We start from the raw sequence: 23,234 nt of genomic DNA, 5'->3' as shown, positions 1-23,234 counted from the left end.
CCACCTGTGATCTCCACACAAATGAAAGTCCATGTAGGGGCTTCCCATACCAGACACCTATGTATCCAGCTAGAAGCTTGAATCAGTGAGAATGTTATTTTTGAGAAAATCTGGTCATCCTGAGAGGAAGGAAATCTGTGAGCCTTAGAGTTAAGAATGAGACATTTCTTGACTTGTCTCTGTATCTTGGGACTGTTTGCAAATAGCTATCCAGGTGCTGGGAAGATTATTTTGGGACTAATCACCCTTCATTTTGAACTTTACTGCCTGTCCAGGTTGTGAGGTTTATTTATGCTTGAAGGTGTGAGAAAATATTCCTCTACTATTCATTTGTAGTGGTCACCCTACGTGACCACCTTGTGCTAGAGCCTATACTGTCACCTCAGTTGCAGAGGGTCGTTTATCAGCCTCTTATCCAAAACCCTTGCATCATCATGGGGGGGAAATGAATGTTTGTAAAAACTGTTTTCACTTTGCCCAAGAACTGATCGATTCCTGAATGTTGGTGATTTTCATAATCTGAAAAGCTACATTTCTTGGATCTTCGTATTCTGCAATAGAAATGTCTGTGTGCTTTCTGTTTCTGTCCCTGCAAGAGCAGGAAACACCAACATTAAAATCTTGGCACTCACTGGATAATTGGATAATATGCCATGGTCCTGTTGAAACCTCCCGCCACATTCCTAATAGCTGTCCGATCCTTTTTTAGGCCTACACCAAGGGATATGATATGATATGATACGATATGATATCATATGGCATTTATAATGCGCCTATACACAAGTGTTTCAAGGCGCGACAGAGACAACGATCTTACTAGGCCAGGTGACATTGAGATTGCGCAAGTGCAGGGGAAGGGGAAAGGGGAAAAGTTCTGGGGGGAGGGCGAGGGGTCAGTGCAGTGCATGAGATCAACAGTAGAAAATATAGAATAAATAGAAAGCCCTAAGTTAAAGGTGCGGCCAGCTGGTAGCAAGTGCAAGGGTGAGTACAGACATCAGGTGTCAAGTGCAGGTAGTGGGCTGTAGGGATACAAAAACAGTCCACATGTGCGGGGGTTGCCAGGGAGGCAGTGCCGGTGTGCAACTGGTGGGGGAGGGGACCTGGGTTCGAGATCAGAGGGTGGCCAGGCGACCAGTGCAGTTTCAGTTTCAGCCAGGAGTTCAGCAGGGGAGAGGAGGAGAGAACACGGAAGCAAAAGGGAAGGTTTTGAGGTGCTTCCGGAACCAAAGATGGTTCTCATCAAGTTTTAGGGGGGCAGTGAGGCTGTTCCAGAGGGAGGTGCCGGCCGAAGACAAAGATCTACCACCAACTCGTTGCTTGGAGAAGCGACTGACCCTGAGGGAGTTGGAGGTGGATGAGTGAAGAGCTTGAGAAGGAATATACTCGTCTATGTTTTCCAACATGTAACTTGTTGAATCTGATTTATTTTGGAATGACATTTAGTGTACCAATTCAATTACTGTGACTTCCTCAGCTTTTTCTATTTCAAAAGAGGCCTTACGCTGGTTTCCATAAACTGATATACGGTATCTGATTGTAAATAGTGCAAATATTCCAATCTTATTTATTGTTTCTTCTTTTACTCCTTTTTTATACTTTATCTTAGATTGTATGTGATTGTATGATTTGTATTTTAGATACTGATAGTACCGATCATGTTGCCCCTTTTGTTGATGTTGGCCTATTTGTTTGATTTTATATGGTGTTCGGTGTGCTGAAGGTTTTGAAGTTTAACTAATGCCCACAAAATAAAAAATCATTATTGGATCCAGCAATGAATGGCGCTGTCCTCTGACATTTGCTGTGATTCCTAGTATATTAGAGCTGTGCACCAGCCACCCTTTTTTTACTTTCCCAGACTTGGCTGATTTGGCTGATTTTCCCCTCATCTTCTGTATTTTTTTATTTTATTTTATTTGTTTTTTTATAACATTCCTAATACCAGACTTGACATGGTTTCTAAGTGTGGATCTGGGAATGGAACCTCTGTTGCTCTGTGTGGTCTTTCTTCCAAGACAGGAGTGTTGCCCCTGTGCTATACTCCGTTCACTATGTTCGGTCCTATATCAGGTCTTTTTCATTTCTTGCCCCCATACCCAGGCAAGCCTGGCCCTTCGGCGTTCACTATGCAATAAATAGGTTTCTTCCACCAGTGGTGATCAGTGTGTACTGGGAATTGGGAATAACCACAAACCATTATGCAGAGGTGGTGACAGTAGGAGTAACTATGTAAGAGAGAATAATTGCCCACCGCCCTTGGGTACAGGGGCCATGCAGATCCTCATTTGGGGCACCCTGCCATGTGGAGACCTGTAGGGCCTCTGTCCAAGCAGCACTTGAGTTTGGTTTCTAAGTGGGATCTGGGATTTGAACCTATGTTGCTCTGTGTGGTGTTGCTTCCAAGACCAGTGTGTTGCCCCTGTGCTATACTCCGTTCTCTATGTTCGCTCCTATATCAGGACTTTTTTAATTTCTTGCCCCCATACTCAGTCAAGCCTGGCCCTTTGGTGTTCACTATGCTTTAATAGGTTCCTTCCACCAGTGGTGATCAGTGTGTAATGGGCATTGGGAATAACCACAAACCATTATGCAGAGGTGGTGACAGTAAGAGAAACTATGTATGACAGAATAATTGCCCACCGCCCTCAGGGACAGGGGCCATGCAGATCCTCATGTGGGGCACTCTGCCATGTGGAGACCTGTAGTGCCTTTGTCCAAGCAGCCAATGGAGGAGTGTGTGGATTTGGGACTCCTCTTTAAGAGTTCATATCAGCCATTCTAGAGGTGGGAGTTAAGTTGAAAAGTGTCAATCCATTTTGACATCTGATTCCTGTTACTGAGTGCGGACTCCATGAATAATTCCACCTGAGCCAGATTGGAGTACCAGATGGTAAAAAGAGGCATGTTTTAAAAAAAGAAGTGTGTGCATGCTTCAGTGCTGTGTGAATGTGTGCGTGGTGTGAATGTTTAAGTGCCTGGGTGTATGTGTGCATGTGGTTATGTGCGTGTGCATGTGAATTTAACTAGCTGCATGGATGTGAATGCAATATTTATGAGTATGTCTGCAGGTGGGAGGACCACAATGTTTGTATTGTGGACAGGAAGGAGATGAGAGGTCCCACAAATGTGTGTTTTTAGTTGCAATCTGGGTATATAATATTCTGGGTACCGACTTCAGGACATAATGGTACAGAACAATAGAGGCAAGTATTGGCACAGTCAGCAGTAAATGCATTTTTAGAAAGGTAAAATCGATATCATTAATCATAAATAACATGAGGGTGTTCTAACAGTGCCAACAGTGTTGATATTCACATTATTTGGCACAACCAATTTTAGCGTGTTCTTACAAATGGCAATTCAGCGTCTATTGGCACAGCCAGCATGAAAATATCTTCTTAAAGTGGCAATAGTGCCATTAGTAGGAACATGAAACATGATTGTGATCTTTCCGCAGCAATACTAGCATATGTTGGTCCAACCAGTAAGAGAATGCCTTTTGACAGTTGTAATAATATAATTTTTTAGTATAGCCAATATGAGTGCGAAGCTTGGTGGAGAAAAGGCTGTCTCTTTGCTTTCAGCTTGACTAGGTGTGCGATCCCTGTGAGGAACCACCACCCAGGAGGGTGGATAAAATTAACATCAAGCCGCCCTTGCACGTGAAGTCCGGCAGAGGAAATCCTGTATCTCTCCAGGAGTCCGACGAGGAGCCCTGCGCCTAGGAATCATGACACTCCCCAAAATGCCCAAATAGTTTTACTGTCTCTGAATTATGTTATATCATCATTTGTACTGCTCTATGAGAACTTGGAAACAGATTTTTACTCATGCGGTCCTGCTTAAATCTTTCAAGTCAAATTGGACCACATGGTTCACGAAGCAGAACTTTGAACCCTCATGCAAATTGTGCCTGTAGTTCCTCAGTCAGACGTAGCTCAGGCTGTCCGTCTCCTTCAATCGGCACTGGATGAAACACAAAGTAATCAACATCTGGTGCCTGAGAAAAAGGAGCTGAGGGATAGGCCGCCAGAAACTATTCTCATTGCGGACAGTTCATTGAGTCTGTTGAAAGATTCTGCCTGCTCTATAGGAGCCATAATATCTAAACACTTAACACGTGTAGTGGATCCCTCCAGTGAGAGATCTCCCTGTGCTGGAGCACCTGTGGGGAAACAGTTGGGTGGTTCGAGTAGCCATGGGTCTCTGTCCCCTGCCTTGTCGATCATTGTGGAGGAGTGTGAGAATATATCAGTGGTTATTCCTCAGGGATTGGTGGCTCCCTTGGAAAGTAATAATGGTTACTCTACCACAGATGAAGAGAACGGCTTACAGAGGGTAATTGTTTGGACAGGGAAGAAGGCTAAATCCTAACGCAAAAACATTCAATCCAATGTTGTTAAGTCTTCAAAAAGAGTTCTGGCGAAAAAAGGTCAATAGAAGCTTGTCTGGAATGTTTTTAAGAAACCTGGCTATTCAGGAATCCTTTAATTCTTCTGTTATTCCCATTAATAAGCACAATATCCCTCCTTTGGTCCTAGCCAAACCTACTGCACACTCAGTGAGTGAGGAGGAGGTTTTTGCTGTTGACGAGTAAGAAGCTACTTCCCATTGCGTGTCAGTTTCTTGTGGCCATAATTCTCCCTTATCCTTGGGCCCTAATTTTCATTCATCATTGGGCCCTCAACCTCGAAAGGGGGCATGGCAGTCAGTTAACGTTGTAACTAGTCATAGTAAATCTGCCCCGCTCGTAGCTAAGTCTACTTATGTTAAGACCAATGTTTCTGCGCAAACGGACGCCGTACTTTGGCTGGCCAGTACTCAAATGCTTCTCATGGCTTGGGTAAATCACTGGAAATACTCCCTAAGCCTGCGGTGGGAAGGTTGGCTGCTTTAGTGCCAATGGAGTTTGGGTTAACTGTGCCTATGGAGTGCCCTTCTGATCTAAGAAAAAATGATGGGAGGGTGATTGCGTCTCTTTTGTACTCAGATATCATTAAAGGTATGAACGTTCATGTCATCTCTCTGGGGTGATAAGTATTTGGAGCCCTGTGTCACGACCCTGAGAGATACTAATATGAACGTGTAATGGAAAGAGCACAAAAAGAGTCAATATACTCCTATTCTGAGAGTTCCTCTTCTGAATGTTTATTCAAGTCTCATAAGCCAACAAGCTAACCATAAGCCCCCTGTCTTTAGTTTCCTGCAGGGTACAGGAAGAGGGTATAACGACTCTATGGAAAAAAGGCCTAGAGTCTCGATGAGAACCCAGCAACGTCTAGTTCAAAGTCGTATTGGACGCCCTCCTCTAATGCTAAAGCCTCACTAGAGAACTGCTGTTTGAACGGACTGATGGTTGAAAGTTTGTTCAGAGAGGACAGCCAATTGACCAAACATTTGGTCATTGTTTGCCGAGGTTCCGAATTTGCGAGCAATCTTGACAAAATATATTGTGAGAGTGGACTTTATTGATTTGATTCGGACTGACGTGGTGATTGTGGGCATTGCGTCTAAAATAGTTCATGAAACTACATTGTGGCAGTCTTTACCCCTACTGCAATTGGGCTTTGATATGCCAGAATATAAACCTCCTGCTGTTCATTGTTCTGCAGAGGTAGTTAGCTCGTTGGATCTGAATGCTAGCAGAAACATTGTTGTTTCTTTGAACGATGGTGGGTGTGGTAAAATGGATGTACAAATTGTGGGCACACGGGGGGGGCCTTGTCAGGAATAAGGGCAGGCGCAGGTGTCATGGACCCATAAAAAGGGCTAAAACATTAAAAATACACTAAAGACTACAATTCCCAGAAGTACTTTGGAGGCTGGGTAGTCAATAGCTGTGCGAGCGTGTGGCCAGCTGATTCTGATTACTAACGGTTTATGAAGGGCCCACGGCGCACGGCAGGTGTGGCTTATTTTACTTGGAGGACGAAGCTGAGTCAGAGAAGACAGGAGCCACTCGCTCATGAACTTTGCAGGAACGCGGAGGCGGTGGGAGTGATTGTTTTTGGCAGCGGCGAGCGAAGTGTTCACCGTGGCTGCTACAGGCTACATCATTCCACGTCCGGGAAGGCTCAGGAGCCTCCCGGACTAAAGATAAGTGCGGGAACGGGCTCTACTTAAGGGCAAGATGCACACGCTTATCATGGGCATGGTTATGTAACGAACTAGCGAAAATGCACGCGCTGTTTATGAACAATGTTATATTATGAACTAGCGATTTCTAGGTTCTATTAAGGGGCAGCACGCCTCTGGTATCACAAACTTGTCCTACTGGTTTGGGTTGAATGAGTACGCATTGGTTATTGGAGAGGTCTCATTGTTTCCTCATTGTCCAGTGCTGATACGGAGTACTAGTGGGGGAAAAACCTCATGCTTGAAGTATGCAAACGGCAGAATCTTTATGTTTACATGTGTACTCCAATTTATGTTCCTGTTTATAAGTGTTGCTGACGCCAGCCCAGGGTGCCATGTGTTATGTTTTTCATCAGGGTAGCTTTCCCCAGTGTATGTTCCATCATGCTTGCTATGTTTATATTTATGTCAGCGTGTGAAAGAGGTACATGTACTAAGGTGTCCTCAAGAGGTATGTTATTAAGAAAACAAGTAGTGCTAGAAGTGTATGTTATGAAAGTATCAAGGGATACAAGGTATAGGTTTAGGTATAGGTTATGCTACAAGAAACACACCGTTGATGGTGTTACAAGCTATTAGTCAGCGAAGGGTTTTTTCCCGTTGCTTCCCCAGTCCTATCCAACCTAGGTTTTCCCTTACCCTCTATCCGGTGTTCCTAAACTTCCCTACCCTGTTCACAACCTCTCCCTAACCCTTTTCCCCCCACTGGCTGCCACGTGGTGTCCTGTCTACTATATCAGGTACGTGTGCCAACCACGTTGGGAGGGTCGACTTCATTTGGCTTCTGTGATTCGGGGGAGAGGGTTGACCGTTCTTCCCCATTATTTTGTGTATGTTGACAGGCCTTGAGTTTCTGAACAAACTCCTCACCAGCTAAACAAAGTCTTTAGTACTGAACGTATAATTCGAATTGTTGCATTTAAATGCACAATGAGGGGCCTAGTCTTGGGTCTGTCGAGTGGGAAGAGAAAGTGTATGGAAACATTGAGATTAAATTTAGAGAAACGAATTAAGGAAGTGACTAATGTTTTGGTGAGCGATCCAGAGCAACCAGGAAAAAGAAGATAGTTGAGCGCTTTGATGAAAGAAATTAACAGAATGATAAATGTTAAGGCTGAGGGGCAGTTGTTTTGTCTCAAATGCTCTTATTTTGAACAAGGAGAGAAGAATGATAATTGGCTGGGCTACCCGCTTCGTCAGCAGAATTCTGAAGGGGCCATTACATCAATTTGTGACTCAGTTGGTAATAATACATTGGATCCTGTGAAAATAAATGAGGTCTTTAAGGAATACTATGCACATTTATATAATGATGAGCCGGATATTACAGGGCATGGTGAATCGTTTTTTGAGTCCCTACAAATCCCACAGGTGTCTGGTGAGGATATAGAATTCCTTTAGAAATCTATAACTTTAGATGAGATCAAGGCAATTCACAACTTAAATATAGGAAAGGGCCTGGGACCTGACAGGCTTCCGGTGGAGTTTTACAAAATTCTGCCAGAATCTGCACTAGGCTTGTTGAGAGATACTTACATTATGTCCCGCGATGAAGGTCTTTTACTGTCTTCTACTATTCATGCAACAATTTCAGTCTTTTTGAAAAAAGGAAAGGATGCTAATCTTCTGGCAAATGTTCACCCAATAAGTTTAATTAACACTGATAATAAGATTCTGGCAAAAATTTTAGTATCGAGAATTACTCATTTGATGGGTACTCTGATTCACAATATCCCGTCAGGTTTCATTCAAGGTCGAAAAACCTCAAGTAATGTGCTGTTTTAACAATGTATAATGCTCATTCTTCTGTATGGGGCAAAGCAAATGCATTGAAAATGACTGCTACGCCTAGCATTAATTACCTACTGGGCATGTTACTGCTAGAAATTAAGTCCTCATTTTGGAAGGAGCTTGACTATTTGGTTCAGTCGTTCATATGGGATAAGAAACCCCTGAGGTTACAGTTATAGAAGCTTCAGCTCCCTTTAGAAAAAGGGGGTCTGGGTTTGCCAAATTTTCGTGCTTATCATTTGACCTATACATGTCAATTTCTTGTTTCGTTTCTTGAGGTAGAACCGAACAATTGGATTGTTGCAGAGACAGGGCTGGCGGGCCCACTTTTACTGAGGGCGACTCTAATTATGACTAGCATTGTGAGTAGGAGGAATCCCAAAACTGAGTTTTTGAGGAAGAGTTGGAAACGGCTGTATGAATTTGTAGGTTCAGATGCTTTACGCTCACCGAATGCTTCAATATGATTAAATTCGGCTACTAAAGAGAAAGGAAAGGTGTTATTCTGGGTGGAATGGTTTTTGGCTGGTGTGTGCTGGATTGGTGATTTATGGCAGAATGGAAAATGGATTTCAGGAACATAGGTGTGTGAGAGATGGAATATTGAGAATATTTCTGATTATGATTACAGACGCTTGAAAAGGAGTATTGGTAAGGTGAGGTGGGAAGAGGATTTGCGCATAGAATTGTTGACGGCTGTGAGAGGTCCAGGTGAAGGGGGGATTGCAAGTAGAATGTACAAGCATATTGTTTCTAAATATAAAGAGAATGTGAAACTGAGGGAGGAATGGAGTCAGCGATTGGGGTGTGATGAATATAGGTGATGTTGGTGTTGTTTAAAAAAAAAAAGAAAAACAGAAGTGTGTATCTTAGAAAATCTTTTGTTTCATTTAATGGGGTGGTAATGTCTAATGAAACTACTTTTATCTCTGTTCAATTGCTCTGTTTTTCATCTTCTCTTTCATGTTTTATGTCTTTTTTGCGGTCTAATTTGTGTTTTAATCTTATTGTTAAGGTTGAATTTTAATGTTTAACCAAAAAACTAAAATACATAAAAAGGAGTGTACTTACAGTGGGAAATACTGCCATCTTTATTTATTTATTGTGCTTTTGTAAGGCGCTTATACAGCAAGTAAATGGTGTTTAAAAGGACCCACAGGCAAACAGGGATGGAGCATGGGATTGAAAAACAATTAAAAACAATTAAAAGGTGAAATTTGAGATGAATTAAAATGAAAAAAAAGAAAAACAATTAAAACACAGAAGGATGAAGACAGACCTTCAAAAAGTGCAGGTGCAGAGAGAGAGAAGAGGGGGAGAAGGAGAAAGGGGTAAGTCCTAGGAGTGCCTGTGCTCGTGAGTAGCAGATGTAAGTGCCAAGTGGAGGAAGTGCTAGGGAGTGGTCAGCTGCCAATAAATAGGTAAGTGCTAGGGAGTGGTCAGATGCGAATAACTAGGAAAGTGCAGATTATGGTGGCATAACCCAGTGGGTGCCAAGGCAAGTGCTAGTAGTGGGTGGAGGGTGAAGGTGATTGGGTATGGGAGGCCAGAAACCCAAAGGTCACATAAGGGCCCTGGTCACCCATCTCAGCAACTGTGGGATTAGCAGAAGAGGGATGAAGGGAAGGAGGAGGTGAAGAGGAAAATCTTGAGGAGCTTCTGGAATTTGAGGAGATCCGACTCAAGATGCAGAGGAAGGGGGAGACTATTCCATAGTAGGGAGCCATCTGAGGAAAGAGATTGGCCACCAGCCCTCTTATATGCAAAGTGCTTGATACACAGAAAGTTGGTGCCGGAGGAACGTAAAGATCTAGGTGGATAGCATTTAGTGAGAGCAAGTTGTGGGTAGGGTGGTCCCTGACCCCAGGATGAATCTGAGGGATTTCAATTTGATCCTTGCAGCAACTGGGAGCCAATGGAGAGTTCTTTGGGCTGAAGAAATGCAGTCCCTGTGCCTAAGGCTAAGGATAAGTCTTGCTGGGGTTGTAGGGAGGAAGAGGGTAGATTCAGGTTGAGGCTATTGCAGTAGTCAAGCCTAGAGAGAACCGGATCTCTGGAGACATTGAGCTTCTGGAGGAAAGTGAGAACAGAGAGAATTCCTTTGAGAAGGTAGAGTTGAAAGTGGGCCTTCTTTGCAAGGTCCTGAATGTGAGGGAGGAAGGAAAGAGAGGAGTCCAAGATGACGCCTAGATTTATGGCTTCAGTAGAAGGAGAAGGGGGAGCCCAGAGAGGACAGCCAGGGTGATGGGAAGAAGGAGGGAGCATGAGTACCAATAGGAAGGATCTCAGTCTTGCTAGCATTAAGGCAGGGACTGTTGTAGGTGCACCAGGGCTGGATGGCAGATAGGCAGTCCAGAATGATGGAAGAATTAAGGAGAGGGTCGGAGGGAAGTTTGAAGAAGAGTTGTGTGTCATCTGTGTAACACTGGAAGTTAGGGGAGAAGGACGAAATGAGGTATGTCAGTGGAACAAGGTAGGTGTTAAAGAGCCAGGGAGACAGGTCAGATGAAAGAGGTAGGGGAATAGAAAGAGCCCAGAATGACTTGGGATGGACAGTCACGGAGGAAGGAGGTCAGTGTTAGGAAAGATTTCTCTTTACTGCACCTTTCCTTACATCTTTATGGAACCCCCAAACTTTGTGCTTGTATTTTTGAATCTGACCTGTACTTTTCACAGTGCAGTGAAGCGTTAAGCTTCACTGCACTGGCTTTTAGCTCATATGTTATGGATAAACCGATACGTCCTTCAGGCTGTCATTACTGGGAAACCTTGTTTGCCTTAGTCGTATTACTATGTTACTACTTTTGGTTACTTTTGTATCACTTGTGGTAACATTTTATCATTGTACAATGCAGCTTACACTGCAGTACAATGGGGTACATGTTTGTTTTGACCTAGACTAACACTCAGGGATTTTTGGTTACTCTAGGTGTGCTAAAATGATAGGCTAGTGGCAGTAGGGACTTTATCCCACTTTTTGTGTATTTTTGTTTCAGCTTTACCGCATTTACAGCGTTTGGCTACTACCTGTGGCTAGTGTCCAAACATGGCCGTGCCACATGGTTTTTCGCCTGTCCTTTTGCCATCTTGTTTGGAGAGGCCAGGAAAATCCTTATATGGACTTCCAGTGCCCGGGATAGCAGAAGCTTTTGGCGGGCAACTGGAGGAATGTGTGTGTTTATGGCAGAATGTGGGTTGCGACTCTCTGGTCCCAATCCACAAACTGGTTTCAGTGTGTCTGAGTGGTATGCATGAATGTTCCCACCAGTGGTCCTGACTGGACCACTGCTGGGGTGTGTGTGTGGGGGCTAGTCCTACTATTGGCTAGTGGGAGTTTCAGCTCTTACCTGGCTTTTAGGATAAGAAGAGGACCCGTGCACCCATTCTTCAGAGATCATGGAGAAACCGGAAGGAGCCAAGTATCATGTCCAGCTGTGAGACCCACGAAGAAACATGAGACCCAGCTGAAGGAGGCCTGGCAACCAACTTCCGCTACTGTCCTGGAGGAGCCCTGTCTTGCTCGTGATCTTTCGCAGTCCTGTGAAGGAGCTGTGACCCTTGGAGTGGAGGGACTATCTATTCCTGGCATCTGCTTGGTGCCCTGCCAAAGAAAGCCTTTGGAAGTGCCCTGGAACTGTCCTGTGGCTGACCAGCTTTGTTTTTGGGCTACCATGCTTCTGGCGTCACCGTTTCTGGTTTTCGGCCTGAAACTTGGGGGATCCTCAGCTGGCCCTACGAGACTAACCTCTGCAGAATCCTAGCATCGAGGGGACCCGCAATAGGACGCAAGGTCTGAGCGTGGCTGCTGAGTCCTTTTGTGTCGCTGTGCTGCGGTGACCACCATCCGATATCACTGACCTGAGTCCAGTCATGAGAGGGGTCCTGCATTGAGTTTTGCTGCATTCTTCAGTCGAGAGTCCTTGCAACAGTGAAAGACACCAACCGGAGATCAGCTCGAACCTGCAACCCCTGTGAATCAAGGACTGAGACTTTCAGTGGGAAATGTGACGTCGAGCCCTCTTCCTTTGTCCTGCCAAGTATGGGGAAGAATCAGAGTATGCGGGTAAGTTACAAAGTTTCTAACCTACCCCTATACTCTCATTATAAGTCAATGGGCATATATTAAAGCATATAATAAAGCCTAATCCTAACACGTTTGTATTTGCCATTGCTTGCGCAAGACATCTGACGGTTGGGGCTACTTTTGGGCATTAGTCTAACTTGAACCCTAACCCTATGAACCCTTCTTCCTGCATCCTAACTTCTGTGGAACTTTTACCTGAACTAATGGGCAAAAGGCCCCAGGCAACTTAGGGCTGGACAATTTGAGTTAGGGATCATCTCTGTGGACCTGGTGTGCATACTGCTATTCTAACCTTTGCTTTGCAGGAGTTTCCAATGTTTATTGTTCCCTATTACAATAGTGAATGTATATATGTATTTAGTTTGATAGTGTTGTGTGTAAGTCTACCTGGTAGTGTCACGGCCATAGCCCCTGGCCTTGGGACTCGGGGTCCATGGGCCTCACCACAGTGTTCCTGCAAGGCCCCAAGGGCTCAATCATGCCCCTCTCGGCTTTCCTGGAGCCAGTCCTGGAGCCTTTGGTGCCAGGTTCATATGGCAGATTGAGTTCCCATTGGGGAATGGACCAACATGGCTGCCCCCAGAAGGTTCAGTTTGGAACTGAACCATGCAGTCTAGCATCTAGGGCATGGTCCACTCTGGAGGCACCTGGGATACCTGGAGGCCATTTAAGCCATGCCAGAGCTGAAGCACCCACTTCGCGTTGCTCTGCACTCGCAGCGTGACGTTCACCGTGACCTGCTTGCAGCATTCCAGGCCTGCATCTATAAGGGAAAAAGAAGAACACCTTTAGTCCTCCTTACCTATTCAGCAATCTAGCTCTTCGATTGCTCAGGTGTCTCATTTGGAGCCCGTCCTCGTCTGCAAGCAACATCCTAGGGAGAAGAGAGAAGAGGACAATTTTAGGAAGCGTTCATCTTCTGATTCCAACGCCTATCAGACTTGCGCTTTTCTAGCGAAGCTCTCCAGGTATTTGACGACGGTCCGGACATTTTCCACTCTACGTCCCACTTCCATCTGATCGCACTTATTCCAGGAACTTCTCGGCGACCTTCAAGGGAAGAACAATCCAGGTTAGCCCAATTACAAAGACACTCATAGCGCCGCGCTCCGCGCATTCACTTAGCATCTTGAGCACTGCCCTCCCCATCAGCTCGACACCTCCATCATCCCTTCTGCACCTATGAGAGAAGGAGGAGATTAACAGGGCAACTACTATTGTGGACACACACTCTTTAAGAACTATAGACTTACCTCAAGAGCAGAGTCGCAGCAGGATTGGACTCATAGGCCCACGCCAGTGAAGTAACTTGCAGTAAGGTGCCCAGCCACGACGCGCCCCTGCACAGAACAGCAGGACGGAGAGCGCACCTTATCGAAAACACAAGGTGAGGAAGACTCTAAGGTAGTTCCTGGGGGGGACTTGGGAGGTGGGCCCCGAGAGAAGGAGATTGTGGCTAAAACAGAACTCCTGTCTTCCAGAATAGATCCTCGGCAGAACGAGTACCAGAGGAAGGTGAATCCAAGTCAGAATCAATCAAGCCAAGTCGGGTGGTGTCCCTGTGGATACACGGTGAGCGTTACAGAACGCGAAGCCCAAACATTATACTCCACCCGGGCGCCCAGCACGGAAACCTCGAAAACCGACCAGTTGACCCAGTTGTTGGGGCAGTTACACGCAGAGGTACAGTCAGCCTGAAAAGAAACCAATGCCTTGCGGAGAGAACTAACTGTGGCAAAAGATCAAACTGATGATCTCGGCAGATAACTCCTTCAATCACAGGCCGGACAAGCCCCTTTGCCTGGAATTAGCCCACCAATGCCAACCCCCACGAGCAATCCGGTGCAGATTACCCATCCTGGGGCAGTTCCACGAGCTCCAACCGAGCGTTTCTCAGGGGATCCTGGAAGATACACGACCTTTATGAATCAGTGCGGGTGTTTCCCAATAATAAGTCGCGAGTGGCCTTTGTGTTGCCCTACTTGAGTGGCAGTGCTGCAGACTTGTCAGTACCGTTCATTAGCCGGGATGATCTGCTGTTACACGATTTTGGGGCTTTCAACAGGAGTTGGAAAAGCTCTCCGCCCGTCGTTCTCGTGGACAGGCCTTAGACAACGATCTCTTGTCCCTCCGTCAAGGAAAGCAAGATATGTTGACATACATAGCTACCTTTAATAGGCTTGTGGTCGAAGCAGAATGGCCAGAGGACAAAAGAACCACCTTGTTCGACGGGGCTTGCGAGGGGAGTTAAAGGATGCACTTGCCAAGTAGTGGATCCACCCAAGGACTGGCCGAGTTCATTAATCTGGTAGTTCAACTTGACCATAGGTTGCAAGATCGGAGAACAAATCAAAGTAAACCGAATGCACGCCCCATGTTCGTGCACTCCAGAAATCATGCCCAGCGGGGAACAGAAAGTTCCGTAGAACCAATGCAACTAGGAGGGGTTAGACCCCCTCTAACCAAAGCAGAAAGGAACAAGAGGAGGGAACAGCAGTTATGCCTGTACTGCGGAAAGGCAGGCCATTTTCTCAAAGAGTGCCCGGTAAAACCACCAAGAAGAACAGACAAGGAGAAACCAAGTGAGGAGTCGGCAAACTACCAAGCCTGGCAATTGTAGGGGTCTTTGTTGAGCGAAGAAATCCAATTACAGACCTCCCATTTTGCTTTACCTGTGATCCTGATCACCCATCAACAGCCATCAAAGATGCATTTGTTAGAAGCTTACATTCATAGCGGTGCCGTGGGGAATTACATGGACCAGGATCTTGCAGCAACGATTGGGCTCTTACTCTGCTCTAAGCCCACCACAGAGACTGTAACCACTGTAGATGGCACTGAAATCGGCTCTGGTCCCATGTCCGAATGTACCACTGATCTCACCCTCTTATGTCAGGAAGGTCATCGAGAATAAATCACTATTGACCTCATCAAAGCACTGCAGTTCCGATTAATCCTAGGGATGCCGTGGCTGGTCGCACATAACCCACAGATCAACTGGTGTGCCCGAGAGTTGGTTTTTTCCCAGGACTGCAGACACACCTGCTATCCCAAAGGAAGGAAGAGTAAGAATACTGGCTCATCTGTTTAGGAAGGGGTGACAAGTGTCTTAGGTGTGGTTGCTACCCTACCAATCCAATATCAGGACTTTCAAGACATGTTTCAAAAAGAACAAGCTAATACTTTGCCGCCCCACATACCCTATGATAGCCAGATTGATCTGATACCTGGTGCCCAAATTCCTTGTGGCCATATCTACTCACTCACTGAACCCGAGAACCAACATTTGAAGTCATATCTGAAACAATATCTGGCCAACAGTTTCATCCACCCCTCAAAGTCACCAGCAGCGTCTCCCTTATTCTTTGTGCCGAAGAAGGAAGGAGAATTGAGGACCTGCATCGACTACCGCGCATTGAACCACGTCACCATCTAGAATTGCTTCTCCCTACCCCTGATCCCGGAATTGTTAGACCAAGTCAAAGATGCCCAAATCTACACGAAATTGGACCTTAGAGGGGCCTACCATCTTGTGCGCATTAAAAAAGGAGACGAATGGAAAACAGCTTTCCATACCAAATATGGCTTATATGAATACCAAGAAATGTCATTTGGCATGTGCAATGCCACAGCCGCATTTCAATATTTTATGAACAATGTTCTGAGAGAGCTGATCCGACGTCTGCGCCTTAGTCTATATAGACGACATCCTGGTATATTCATCCTCAGAGCAAGATCATGTTAAACATGTACGATCCGTCCTTACCAAGCTCCGTCAACATCATCTCTACGCCAAACTTGTGAAATGTTCATTCCACGTTACAGAAGTAGAGTTCCTGGGGTTTATCCTCACTCCAAAAGCAATACGAATGGATATGCACAAGGTTGACGCCGTCCTCAATTGGCCAGTCCCAGGTTCGTTCAAAGGAGTCCAGAGCATGCTAGGTTTTGCAAACTTTTACTGCCGATTCATTCCAGGATTCTCGCAAATAGTACAGCCGATCACCTCGTTTTTAAAGAAGAGCAACAAGACATTTCAATGGACTGAAGAGGCTGAAAAGGCCTTTAAAGAACTCAAGGTGAAATTCACTACCGCTCCAATCTTACGACATCCTCGCCCAGACCTTCCGTATGTAGTAGAGACGGACGCTTCCAGCATGGCATTGGGTGCTGTGCTATCGCAAAGGGACCCACACACCGGCCAACTACATCCTGTGGCCTTCTGGTCACGTAAATTCTCACCACCTGAGCTCAATTATGCCATCACTGATAAAGAGCTACTGGCCATAAAAGCGGCCTTCAAGGCCTGGCAACATTATCTGTTGGGAGCCAGGCACACTATCACCGTGATAACCGACCACCGAAATCTACAATACCTGAAGAGTGCGAAGGCTCAATCCTCTCAGCAACTACGCTGCGCCATTTTCTTCACGGAGTACGACTATGTGATCATGTTCCGGCCTGGAGGCAGAAATTGCAAAACTGATGCCCTTGCACACATGGGCACCGACAAACTGGTGTATACACCTCCTGATCCTGTGGCCATCATTCCGGGTGACAGGCTCTTAGGCATTACAACCACCATGAATCAAGACAAGTTGCTGCAAGAAATCCGAAAAGTAATGATTCAGAAACAACTACATGAATGGAATTCGAGAGGAGAACACTATAGGGTTAAGAACCAATTACCTTACTACAAGGATCGGCTATTCGTGCCTGAAAAAGAGCTTCAAGAATAGGTTATCTCGTAGTATCATGACTCTCTCATGGAAGGTCACCGGGGAATTGCTAAAACCCTGGCCAAGGTGAAACGGAGTTACTGGTGGCCAACGTGGCGCAGAGACGTTATTCAGTTAATCACCTCCTGTGGTATTTGTGCTCAAAATAAATCATCAAAACAAAGACCAGCTGGGCTCCTGCGACCACTGGACATCCCGCCGGCTCCGTGGTACATGTTGTCTCTTGACTTAATCACTGACCTACCCTCTTGTCAAGGTTATAATACCATCCTAGTGATCGTGGACCTGTTCTCCAAGATGGCCCATTTCTTACAGTTTAAAGGACTACCAAACGCATCCAGTCTGGCTAAAAACTTCCTTGAGCATGTGAAACGGCTCAATGGGTTCCCGTCAGTCTTGATCTCAGATTGGGGTACCCAATTTGTATCCAACTTCTGGAGGAAATGTTTTTCAATGGCCCAAATAGACATTCGACTATCCACTAGCCACCACCCCCAAACGGATGGTCAAACTGAGAGGACAAACCAGACGCTCGAACAATTCTTGCGCTGCATGCTTCACCAAGTGGAAGGGGATTGGAAAGACTTATTGTGCATTGCCGAGTATGCCTGTAACAATTCACTACACAGCAGTACCGGGCAGACTCCATGTTTTACTGTGTATGGCAGACACCCACGCATGTCAGAACTGGACATTCCTACGACTCTGGAAATGCCAGCCATCAAGACCCTACATGCTACCATTTCGCAGGCTTTCACAAAAGCCATTGAACATTTGCACCAAGCCAAAGTTCGCCAGAAGAAATACGCGGACCTTCATTGTGAAAAGGCCCCCAACTACCAGGTAGGGGACCGAGTGTGGCTAGCATCCAAGCATGTGCCTCTAAAGGGAACCCGGACATTCCGCCCACGATTCGTTGGGCCGTTTCCCATTGAGTCCATCATAAACCCAGCGGCAGTTAAATTGACGTTGCCAACCAACATGCGGATACACCCGGTGTTTCATGTATCCCTCTTAAAACCAGTTCAGCCTGGGACTCGAGTAACTACTTGTCATGATCTCTGCTTCCAAAAGGTCAGGGTTTTCCCAACTCCCTTGGAAGCAGATCCATAACCCAGGTTCCGAGTGCCAACCAGTCCCAATTGGGACCTTTTGGACCCAGTCCTGGCACCAGTGGCACCAGGCTCATAAATATGCCCAGTCCCAGCGCTGGAAGCGCCGGGCTCATAATGCTTGGGTGGACTTACCTTCAGCAGACCATGCTGCTTACTTGCCTGCCAGTTGAGCCTCTGATCCTCTTCTGTTTGGAACTACTTTTCCTGTTGGGTGGGGCTGGAGCCACTCCCTAGATTCAGAACACTGGAACTCTTCTGGAAGGCAGGAACTCTTTTCTTACCAGGAACTCTTTTCTTACTTAGGCGTGGCTGTGGAAGGAGACACCTAAGCACTACAGGAGGCTATTTAAACCACACCCGGTGGATGAATCTTGCTTTGCGTTATTCTGCAACCTCTGCAGCAGAACGCTCATCGTGTCTTCTGCATCCGGTCCAGGGCCTAAGGAAAAAGGCTTACCATCCTGAATCCAGTCTTCAGCAACACCTATAAAGACAAGAAAGAACAGGTTAGCATTCCGGCATCTGAAAGGCAAAGGCTTACCATCCTGAATCCAGTCTTCAGCAACACCTATAAAGACAAGAAAGAACAGGTTAGCATTCCGGCATCTGAAAGGCAAAGGCTTACCTACTCTTCGTGCGCTCCGGAGGTCTTCACACTGCATTCCGGCATCTGAAAGTCAAAACAAGGTGCATTTAAAGACATTGGGGAACTTTAATACTCACGTGCCATTACTCCTTTCCACATCTAATCCAGTGGGTATTCCGGCACCCTGCAGCCGCTCCGAACTCGTACCTGCAAAATAAAAAGACAGTTAGAGCGCATAGTGAAGCAGGCAACAAGCGCTTACTTACGTGCTTCCAGGCGCTTCTATTCATCACACGGGCTCCATCTTCAACTCACTTCAGCCCGTCATCCGCCATCGCCGGAACCCTGCAAAACAAGAGACATCATTACTAAAGACTTTAAAGACATTTGAATGACTCGAAACTTACCGTTCGTGCAGTAAACGACGGACAGCAGTCCTCTGAAGTCAAGAGGCCTGCGCTACCTATCCAGTGAAGAAACTGGTTACAGCACCCTGCCCCGAGGCAGATGGAGAGCTCGGCATTCACTTACCTAAGGTGAGAGCGTTAACCTTTGGGGGTCTACAGGAGAGGAGAAGAGGAAAGAGATAGGGACACCCCAATAACCCCAGTTCATTAACCCCATATTTTCTATCTGCAGACATCTTACTCTACATGTCAGGCATACAGTGCACAGAGGTCCAGCCCAAAGAGCCAACCGGGTGCTACACATCACCTTTGAAGATACGGTAGTCGCCCAGTCAAGACCGGCGCCTCTGCGAGAATCAGGTGAGCGTTACAGAACGCAAAGCCTACCGCAAAACTCTCGCCCAGGCGCTATGGAAACCTCGGATACTGACCCCCTAGCCCGGTTACTTGGGGAACTAAGGGCAGAAGTGCATGCAGCTCGTCAGGAAACGAATGCTCTAAGAAGGGAACTAATTATTTCCAAGGAGAGAACAGACAATCTTGCTAGACAAGTGCTACAGTCACAAGCCGGACAGACCCCGTTACCCGCATCAGGGGAAAATCTTCCTTCAACATCCTCTATGAATCCAGTGCAGATCAACCTACCTGGGAATGTACCTCTGGCTCCGCCCAAACGATTTTCTGGTGACCCAAAGAGGTTTGCAGTATTTATCAATCAGTGCCGGTTGCACTTCTTATGCCGGCCAGCAGCCTTTCCAACTGATCAAGCAAAAGTAGCTTTTGTACTTTCGTACCTTAGTGGCAATGCGGCAGACTGGTCGATCCCTCTAGTTAATCAAGATGATCCGGTTCTCCATGATTTTCAAGCCTTTCAGCTTAGTATGGAAAAACTGTTCGCAAGACATTCACAGGGGCAGGCCTTGGACAATGAGCTTCTTTCGTTGCGATAGGGTAATCAAGACCTTTTGGCTTATATTGCATCTTTCAATAGACTAATAGTGGAAACTCAATGGCCTGAGGACAAAAGGATTACGCTGTTTTATAGAGGTCTACGTGGAGAGCTCAAAGACGTTTTAGCCCAAGTAGTGAATCCCCCACAAGACTGTTCGGATTATATAGACTTGGTCGTTCAAATAGATCACAGGCTGCAGAACAGGAAGGCCGATCGTTCCAAGTTTGATGCTCGAGTATTTTCCAAACCGCCAACTCCTTCCAAAGGAGTAGACTCCGGGGAACCCATGCAAATAGGGGGTCTGAAAGGTCCTCTAACACAAAGGGAGCGGGAAAGGAGGAAACAGTTGCAATTATGCCTATATTGCGGAAACTCAGGGCACTTTCTTCGAGACTGTCCGGTGAAACCTGCCAAGAAGGCAGTAGGAGCTGCAGTTACCAAAGTTACAAACTCTGAGCAGGGAAACGACCTCGCCCGACAAGAATAGAGGTCCTCTTGCCGAGCGTGAAAACCAGTTCCGTGACCTCGCATTTCGTGATACCTATGGTCCTCATTAGCCCTGATAATCCGGATCGATTACATGCAATTGAAGCTTACGTCGACAGCGGTGCCATCGGCAATTATGTGGATCATGAAATGGTTTTGAGGATGAATCTAACTCTTTGTCCCAAGGCTGTAAAGGACGTCATTACTACGGTGGATGGTACGGAGATAGCCTCCGGGCCAGTAACGCATACCACTCAAGAGGTGACGCTAGTAAATCAAGATGGACACCATGAGAAGATCGTGTTCGATGTGATCAAGGCCCCTCAGTTTCAGATTATTCTAGGAATACCTTGGTTAGAGAAACACAATCCTCTGATCGATTGGCGAGCAAGAACGGTCCAGTTTCCAGAATGTGTCTCTACTTGTCACCCTCCACCTGGTGTTGCACTGGCCGCAATTTCTTCAGAGACTCCCCAGTTACCTCCCGAATACCTAGAATACCAAGATGTTTTCCGGAAGGATCAGGCTAACTCTCTACCTCCTCATAGGTCTTATGACTGCCAGATAGACCTGATACCTGGATCTACTCCTCCTTGTAGTAGAATTTATGCCCTCACCGAGCCTGAGAACCTTCACCTTCGACAATACCTGGATCAATACCTGGCAAATGGGTTTATTCGTCCTTCCAAGTCCCCTGCTTCTTCAGCTTTGTTCTTCGTTCCAAAAAAGGAAGGAGACCTTAGAACTTGTATCGATTATCGCTCCCTGAACCAGATCACCGTTAAGAATAGATATCCGTTACCTTTGATCCCTGAACTCCTGGACCAAGTCAGAAAAGCATGCATATATACAAAGCTGGATCTTAGAGGAGCTTACCACTTGGTACGAGTAAAAGAGGGCGATGAATGGAAGACGGCCTTCCGCACCAAGTATGGGCTATTTGAATATCAGGTCATGCCCTTTGGACTTTGTAATGCCCCGGCCGCCTTTCAATATTTTATGAACGATGTCCTCAGAGAGCTCATAGATGTATGTGTTGTTGTTTACATTGACGACATCCTCGTTTATTCTTCATCGGAATCTGAACATCGGAAACACGTGAAAATGGTCCTCGAAAGATTGCGTCAACACAAACTTTTCGCTAAGTTGGAAAAATGTGTTTTCAACGTGACTGAAGTTGAATTCTTGGGATTCATATTATCACCTGGCGGAGTGCGTATGGATTCAAAGAAGGTCGATGCAGTTCTCAAATGGCCATCACCATCCTCCGTAAAAGGTGTGCAAAGCATGTTAGGCTTCGCTAACTTTTACCGCAGGTTTATCCCCGAATTCTCTCGAATAGTCCAGCCCATCACTGCCTTGTTAAAGAAAAACAAACGTTTTGAATGGTCTACCGAGGCGGAACAAGCTTTCCAGGATTTGAAGACTAAATTTATCTCTGCACCAATCTTAAAACACCCTCGCCCCGAACTCCCCTACATCGTGGAAACTGATGCTTCAAGCCTTGCCATGGGGGCAGTTCTATCACAAAAGGACCCGGTAACCAATCAGTTGCATCCCGTGGCATTTTGGTCCCGCAAATTCTCGCCTCCTGAAATCAATTACACGATTACTGACAAGGAACTTCTGGCTATCAAGTCTGCCTTTAAGGCTTGGCGGCATTATCTGCTGGGGGCCCGACACACCGTTACTGTGATTACGGATCACCGAAACCTGCAATATTTGAAGACCGCAAAAGCCCAATCCTCTAGACAACTCCGTTGGGCATTGTTCTTTGCCGAGTTTGACTTCATAATTACCTATCGACCTGGTACAAAGAACGGTAAAGCCGATGCCCTTTCTCGGGTGGGAGTGGAAGAACACTTGGTCAACCCTAAACCTGTACCAATCATTCCCGAACAAAGAATTCTGGGTGTAATCGCCACAGAATCCATAGAGGAAGTTAAGGATAAAGCCAGGCAACTTGTAACTCCAGCAGATATACAGAATTGGCATCTGCAGGGAAAGGACTTTGCAGTAAAGGACAACTTATTGTATTTCCAAGAACGATTATACCTACCCAGCACAGATTTACAGAAAAAAGTAATCTCTTGTTATCACGACTCTTTAATGGAAGGTCATCCCGGTATAGCCAAGACCTCAGAAAAGATCAAGCGCTACTTCTGGTGGCCGTCTTGGAAAAAAGATATCGGAGACTTTATAATGTCCTGTGGAGTATGCGCCCAAAACAAGAGTCAAAAGGAAAGACCAGCAGGCCTCTTACGCCCTATTGACATCCCACCTCGCCCTTGGCATACGCTTTCTATGGACTTCATCACCGATCTACCTCCATGCTCCGGATACAATACGATTCTAGTAATCGTGGACTTATTCTCCAAGATGGCGCATTTCATTCCGCTCAAAGGCTTGCCAACAGCAGCAACTCTGGCCCGAGAATTTCTCGAAAACATCGTCCGACTGCACGGTTTTCCTTCGGTTCTAATTTCGGATCGAGGTAGTCAATTTATTTCTCATTTTTGGCGAAGTTGCTGTCGGTCGGCTCAAATTGATGTGAGACTATCGACCAGTCACCACCCTCAGACCGACGGACAAACCGAGAGGACCAATCAAACTCTGGAACAGTATTTACGCTGCATGCTGCAACAAACTGAAAACACTTGGAAAGATATCCTTTGGATAGCCGAGTATGCCTACAATAACTCTGTCCATTCAGGAACTGGGAAAACCCCGTTTTTTCTTTTGTACGGCAGTCACCCTCGAACCTCGGAGTTGGATCCCCTCCAAGATCTTGAAACACCAGCAGTAGACTACCTGCATTCTACAATCACCCAAGCCTTTAAGGAAGCTGTTTCTCACCTTCAAAGGGCTAAAGAACAATACAAGAAAGGAGCAGATCAACATCGGAAGGAAGCCCCTCACTATCAAGTAGGGGATCA

Source organism: Ambystoma mexicanum, chromosome 2q (assembly GCF_040938575.1).
Source record: "Ambystoma mexicanum isolate Mex_15411 chromosome 2q, UKY_AmexF1_1, whole genome shotgun sequence".
In the NCBI taxonomy this organism is placed as follows: Eukaryota; Metazoa; Chordata; class Amphibia; order Caudata; family Ambystomatidae; genus Ambystoma; species Ambystoma mexicanum.
The sequence above is the reverse complement of the archived record's forward strand: the minus strand, read 5'-3'. Positions refer to the sequence as shown.